Raw genomic sequence first — 6,820 nt, 5'->3', positions numbered from 1 at the left:
GTCGAACACCATCTCCTCAGTCTTCTTAACATTTAAAACCAGACAGTTAACATCACACCATTTAACAAACCTCTGGATTTCAGAATAATAGTCAATTAGGTCACTGTCCTTTTTAATTAAAGCAAGGATGGCAGTGTCATCCGAGAATTTTATGATGCGATTGCTAGGGTAGGTGCTTCTGCACTCGTTTGTGTATAAAGTAAAGAGCACAGGGGAACTGACTATACCCTGTGGAGCACCAGTGCTTATGGTTCTTATTGGTTGGACAGTGACTACTGCTGGGGGTGTGGTAGATGAAGGACCTCTCTCTCTCTCTCTGTTCTCAGAGCCCCCGCCCCCAGCAGTAGTCACTGTCACCCCATTGGATGACACCCGGCTGCATGTGCGATGGATAGCGCCAGTCGGCCAATCAGAGAGCGGCTTCATCGTGGAGTGGTCTGCGGTTGCGATAGGCAGCATTCTGCACTGGGATAGGCTAAATGGCTCCAGCAGGGAGCTGGTCATCACAGGTGAGCCAAAGAAATGATATTTTCTCACATGTTCTATCTACAGTACTTCATAAAAAAACACAGCGAGTCTACCCTCCCCTGTAAGTCTACACTGACTTAGTGGCACATACATTGGGTGCGGATGCCAGTCTGTTGGAGTCTCTTAGCTTTCTATTTTGAGGGGAGACTGTATGACTGACAGCCTAATCCACACAGTGTATAATTGATTCCAATGCAATTCAGAGACCCTATAAACACAGATATTCATTCCAAAATCTCATGAACTGTCATCTTTGCGCTAAGATGGACCCAATTCAACTAATTGAGTACTAACTTGTTGAAGAATTGTTTTGCATTTGAGCAAATTAAATAGTGAAACATTTGTAATGATAATTTTCACTTTGACATTATGGGGTATTTTGTGTAGATGAGTAAAAAACAAATCTATTAAATCTGTATTAAAGTCAGGTTGTAACACTACAAAATGTGGAAAAAGTCCAGGGGGAATACTTACTGAAGGCACTGTAATATGCAGTCGAGGGAATGTGATGGCATGGCAACACATTGACTATGATTAATTGGGGAACTATGCATCTCTCCTTGTGGTGTCCCAGTGGGCGTGGAGCCCATGGTGCGTTACGCCACGTCAGTCACAGTGTTGTACGGAGAGAGAGCGGCAGCGGGAGAGAAGAGTCAGACACACACCAGTTACACATGCCAAGGAGGTGAGGACACACTCAGTATCTCCAAAGAAGTGGTGGCTGGTGGAGATAGGAATCAGAGGATATCACGTCGTTATTGACGGACATCTTGAGAGTGGGAGAGGCTGGTGGAGGTAGAAATCTGAGGACAGGCTCATTGTAATGTAGGGAATGAAATGAGGAATGTTATTCATGTGTGCTATGAAAGCTAACATGACATATTAGCTTTCATAGCTTATTGGGACATATAGCCAGGTAAAGTAAGTAAGTCAGCCTTGAGAACAGATGGTAGGAGCCTATCTCCTGTTTCCGTAGTGTGAGGCGGCTTGATGTACAAGTACAACTCCTGGACATGACGCTGATATGTTGCAGGGTCTTAGCCTCTATCCAACCCTTAATGCTGAGTGCCAAGCAGGGAGGCATCGGGTACCATTTTTATAGTCTTTGGTATGACTTGGCCGGGGATCGAACTCACGACCTCCCAATCTCAGGGCGGAAACTCTAACCGCAAGGCCACAGAGCTGGTACATATAGCCAGGTAATAGATTATATTGAAGTTTGCTCTCAGTCATGATCATATCGCCCATGATATGATCGGTCCACCTGCTAATGTCTCCTTGTCCACACAGTGCCCTCTTCTGGTCCAGTGCTGAAGGCGCAGGTGTTGTCCAATGGAAGAGTAGAGCTTAACTGGAGACCTATACCTGTGGAAGAACCTATACACTGTTCTACACACACATGGCCACATATGGACGCACAAAGAGTAAGCTCCAAACGCATATATGCACGCTCTCATACTGCGCATACCCCATACACTACTACACACTCAGTAAGAACTACTCATAGCCAGTCACACACACACACACACACACACACACACACACACTCACGCACGCACGCACACACTCACGCACGCACACACACACACATTTAATATCTTTATTTGCGTTCACATTTTACAATAAAATTCTTGAACACAAACAGTATTAGTTGCACCAGCATAGGACACTCGATAATTCAAGCTTTAAATCTGTCTATGGGTACAGGTAGCAGCGTCTCCTCCATATGTGGCGGCTGCCAATTATTGCTGATATTGAGCAGAATTTTGCCACGGCCTTTGCTTTAGGCTTGGGAATTCCTGCCATCTGCAACCCCCTGACGACTAGTCTGTGGACATTACCAAGGCTTCCAAATATAAACACTAATAGTTTACATTTGTACCCAAGCTGTAAAATGGCATCTTTGAGTGGATGGTACTTCACAACTTTGGTAAGAAAGGCCTCTTCTAGGCTATAGTCAAACGCGCAACCCACTTCCAAAATGATGACCTCTCTACTGTCCTCATCGACAACAATAACATCTGGTGTATTGGCTGCAACATTTGAAAAATAGTCATATTCATTATTGCACAGGTTGAACATGGTAGTTGAGACACGTGTGTGTTTATAGGTTTTAACAGAAGGTGTAACATATGAGAGCATGTCCTTAACTAGCAAGTCAACAATTCTATCATGCCTAGCGATGTACATGCCTTTATATACAAAGCAGCCATTCAGAATAGGGACTCAGTGATTGAATTCTGATCATGGTGCAGACAGTGGGGAGAGAATGTGCACACACACACACACACACACACACACACACTCACACACACACTCACACACACACACACACACACACACACAGTAAATACTGCATCCTTTTTGTGTGTTGTTCTTGCAGCAGGGGTGAGTGTGTCTGGTGAAGTTCTAGAGTACTGTCTGATGGACCTGTTTGTAGGGGACTATGAAATCTACTTGCAGGCCAACACTGATAATGGCACTGGAACACCAGGACCACCTATAAAAGTATTTATAGGTGAGAAGGACACACAGATGCATGCACACACACACACACACGACACGCACACACACACACAAACAATGGTCATTCACGTCATCGTTCCAACACTACTCCCATACAATACCAACCATTGTGATCTGTATTTTCTGTCCTGTGTGTGTGTGTGTGTGTGTGTGTGTGTGTGTGTGTGTGTGTGTGTGTGTGTGTGTGTGTGTGTGTGTGTGTTGAGCAGGTGCTGATCTTGGTAGTGCTTCTAGTGATCTGTATCCTCATACCCTTCTTTACTGCTCTGCTGCTGTCACTGCTCTGCCTGGGACACAAGGAAAGGTGAGAGCTTACTCTCTCTCTCTCTGAATCATCCAAGATTAAGCCGTAAAACATCTCTGTACAGACCACCTGCTGGTGTCCAACATTGTATTGGACAGGCAGGGGGATGATTTTACCAAGCTGATTGTGTGATTTCCTTTGTGTGTGTGTGTGTGTGTGTGTGTGTGTGTGTGTGTGTGTGTGTGTGTGTGTGTGTGTGTGTGTGCTCCATAGTAGTATGCAGTTATGCCAACTTCGTACTACGTTCTATGTTAGCGGAGCGAATTACGTGTGAAATGATCATGCTAGCAGGTGTTTTCATATAAAATGTCATTTACATTTACATTTTTGGCATTTAGCAGACGCCTTATTCCAAAGCGACTTACAATCAAAAATGTCCATACCTACATAAAAGCTATAGCTGACTAGTGAGCCTGCATCAACCTTAATGCTATTCAAGTGCAAGAAGATTACATTTGTCTTCCCAGTTTAAGATACACACATTCATCAGTGGTAGGTAGTAAGCACACAGCGGTAGAATGACGTCACAGGTGGACAGTATTTGGCCGATTAGTCCGGGAATGCACGTCGAGCGTTCAAACGATTAGATTTTGGTGGGCCGTTGATGGCCCGGACTAATATTGGCAGGACTGGTGGCAAAGTTTGGCACGACAGCCACTCTGGGCACTCAGTCCCCAACAGCCTTAGAAAAACAGTCTTTTTAACAGGGACAGTCCTTCCTTGACGCTATCGCTGCTATTATCGATTGTTGACTGTTGTTTTTATATGCTGCTTATTTTATTATTGATTTTGTATTCTGCTGCAATGACAATGTCGAATGAACCTGAACCCAAGAATTTTACTCTGTGTACCTGTACCTGTGCATTGATGTACGGTAATAAAAGCTATTCTGATATAACACTCAAAACAGTTGACCAATGGAGAGGCAGCTCTCATCTCTATCTATGGAGGTAGATTTTCTCTGTCTAAAGCCCGCCCACTGGTATGGGGTCAAAAGTGCAAACGAAACACGAATTTGAAACCGTAAAAAAAATGATTTGAAACCATAAAAATAATGAAACCCCCCTCCCCAAAAAAGATTGAAACCCAAATAAAAAACGTATATATATTTTTTCTCCTCAAAACTTTTAAAGCTGTGTAATATTTGATTGCAACAATATTCTTTGGCCTTTTTAGCAGTGTTGTTTGTTTCAAAGTCAAAAGTTTTGCTCTCGACAAAAAGACACAAATGTTAACCTCAAGTAAATGTCTCAAAATTAAAGAGGGGCAATGCAGAAAGAAATGATTGCAACATAGACACCTCCATATCATCAGAGCATTTATAAAAAGTTAAAAGGTACACATTCCCTCTAGCCTATAGAAAATACATTATATATTATTGCTCTACAAGACAGGGATGCCCTTGTCTTATATATATAGCTTACAAAGACTAAAATAACACAACCATAAACAAACATACATTAAAAAAATAACAACATCAATCAGCTAATAGTAATTTTTGCTCACATGTGGCACAGATCGGATATGTAACATGTACGTGTAACCAGTAAAAAAGCACATTGAATCTGATATTCTCAGATGCGATTCAACGGTTGCTGCAATGGAGCTGAAGGTCTAAGGACATACAACAGAAGAAGGAGAAGAAGAAGCAGCTCGTTAGCATCTAGCTTCTGTTGGGGTTCTGGTTCAGAGGATAGCCGAGGCTGATTGCGGCCTGCTCATATATTCTCATACAAATATAGTGCAATGTTAAAGCTTGACAAAGGGAACAAAATAGTGCAAATAAAGTATATAATAAGTCACATTCCAGCGGACGTCCTACATCTTCCCTGCTCAGTAGCACCCCCCGGATTAAACTTTTTCTGACTGTGAATCTGTGACTGTGACTGTACTGCAGGTTCAAGCAGCAGCTGTGACTGTACTGCAGGTTCAAGCAGCAGCTGTGACTGTACTGCAGGTTCAAGCAGCAGCTGTGGCCAACGGTCCCTGACCCATCTCTGACCAGCCTTGCACAGTGGATCCCCAAAGCTTACTGGGAGGTAACCCCTGACCCCTTAACTCTGTACCTCTAACCCATGACCTCTAACACTACCTCTAACCCTGACCATAACCTCAATGGCTTTAATTGGAAGAAAAAAAACTGAATTGAAACTGTGTAAATTATATTGTTGTTGTTTTATTATCAGGAGTTGAAACCCATCAGTAGTTGGAGAGCCCAGGACTCAGTACTCTGAGTTGCTCTGGCTGGACGAGACGGCTCAAAAGAACTCTGGTCCAGTCCTGGTCCTCAGCTATCACACAGTTCCTGCTCAACAACCCACACACACACTCCACACACACACATGAGGTGGCCCGGACATCGACAAGAGACGGAGGACCTGAGGGGGATTGCACTGACTCCACTGTCAGCACCTCTACCAAGACCACAGCCCCAACCAAGCCTGCCAACCCAACCCCAACTGCGGTCCCCCTGGCTGACGGGAGCAAGCCTGCTGCACACCTTTCCTCCTATCCATCCAACTACGCTCAAGTCCTCTTCACTCAGTCCCCCCCTCCCTCTCCCTCTCCCCCTCCCTCTCCCCAGCCTCCTCCCTCCACCCAGACCCCAGGCTATAAGGACTCCTTTAGCAGGCATAGAGACATCCCGGGACTACTAGGTGGCGCCAGTGAGCTACCTGTGTGTCTGGCTCACAAAGAGAGTGCCAGAACTAGTCTGTCTCAAACAGGTGGGGTTGGAACATACAATCTCTCTCTGTCTGCCATGAATGGTCTCATCCATCTCTCTCCTCTTCTAGCTCTCTCTGAGACAAGCCATCTCATCCCTCGCTCTCTTTCTCCGATGAACAATTTGGACATGTCATGGACAGATGAATACAATTCATTCCCTTTCTCTCTTTCTCCTACTAGTGAAATTAATACACTCCCTCACTCTCTCTCTCCTAATAGTGAATTAAGTTCTCTCACTCTATCTTTTTCTCCTTCTGGTGAGCTTCGTTCACATCCTCTCTCTCTTTCCCTGACTACCAATCTCAGTGTGTTCTCTCTCTGATATGTACCCTTACTAATTTCCTCTCTCTCTATCACACACTCCTGACCTCTCCTCTTTCCCTCTCTCTCTGTCACACACTCCTGACCTCTCCTCCTTCCCTCTCTCTCTATCACACACTCCTGACCTCTCCTCCTTCCCAGAGTTCTTCTCTGAGGAATGTGATCCCTATATCCCTAGTCCTGTCTTAATCAAGGACAAAGGTTAAAGATCACAATGTATTCAATGAATGTATCATTATTTTAGCGTAGCTATCTAGGTATGTGAATAGATAGAGAGTTAGGCTTGTATGGTGGGTGGGGCATTCCTAGCTGCTGGTGCTGCTAGCTGACTCATCTAAGCAAAAAATTTTTTTTTTTATGTGTTGAAGTGTTGAAGAGCCCACCGAATCCATTGCGTTGCAGTATTTTGGCTTG

Source organism: Nansenia antarctica (genome assembly GCF_963989245.1).
Source record: "Nansenia antarctica genome assembly, chromosome: 1".
Classification (NCBI taxonomy): domain Eukaryota; kingdom Metazoa; phylum Chordata; class Actinopteri; order Argentiniformes; family Microstomatidae; genus Nansenia; species Nansenia antarctica.
This window is presented reverse-complemented; position numbering follows the sequence as displayed.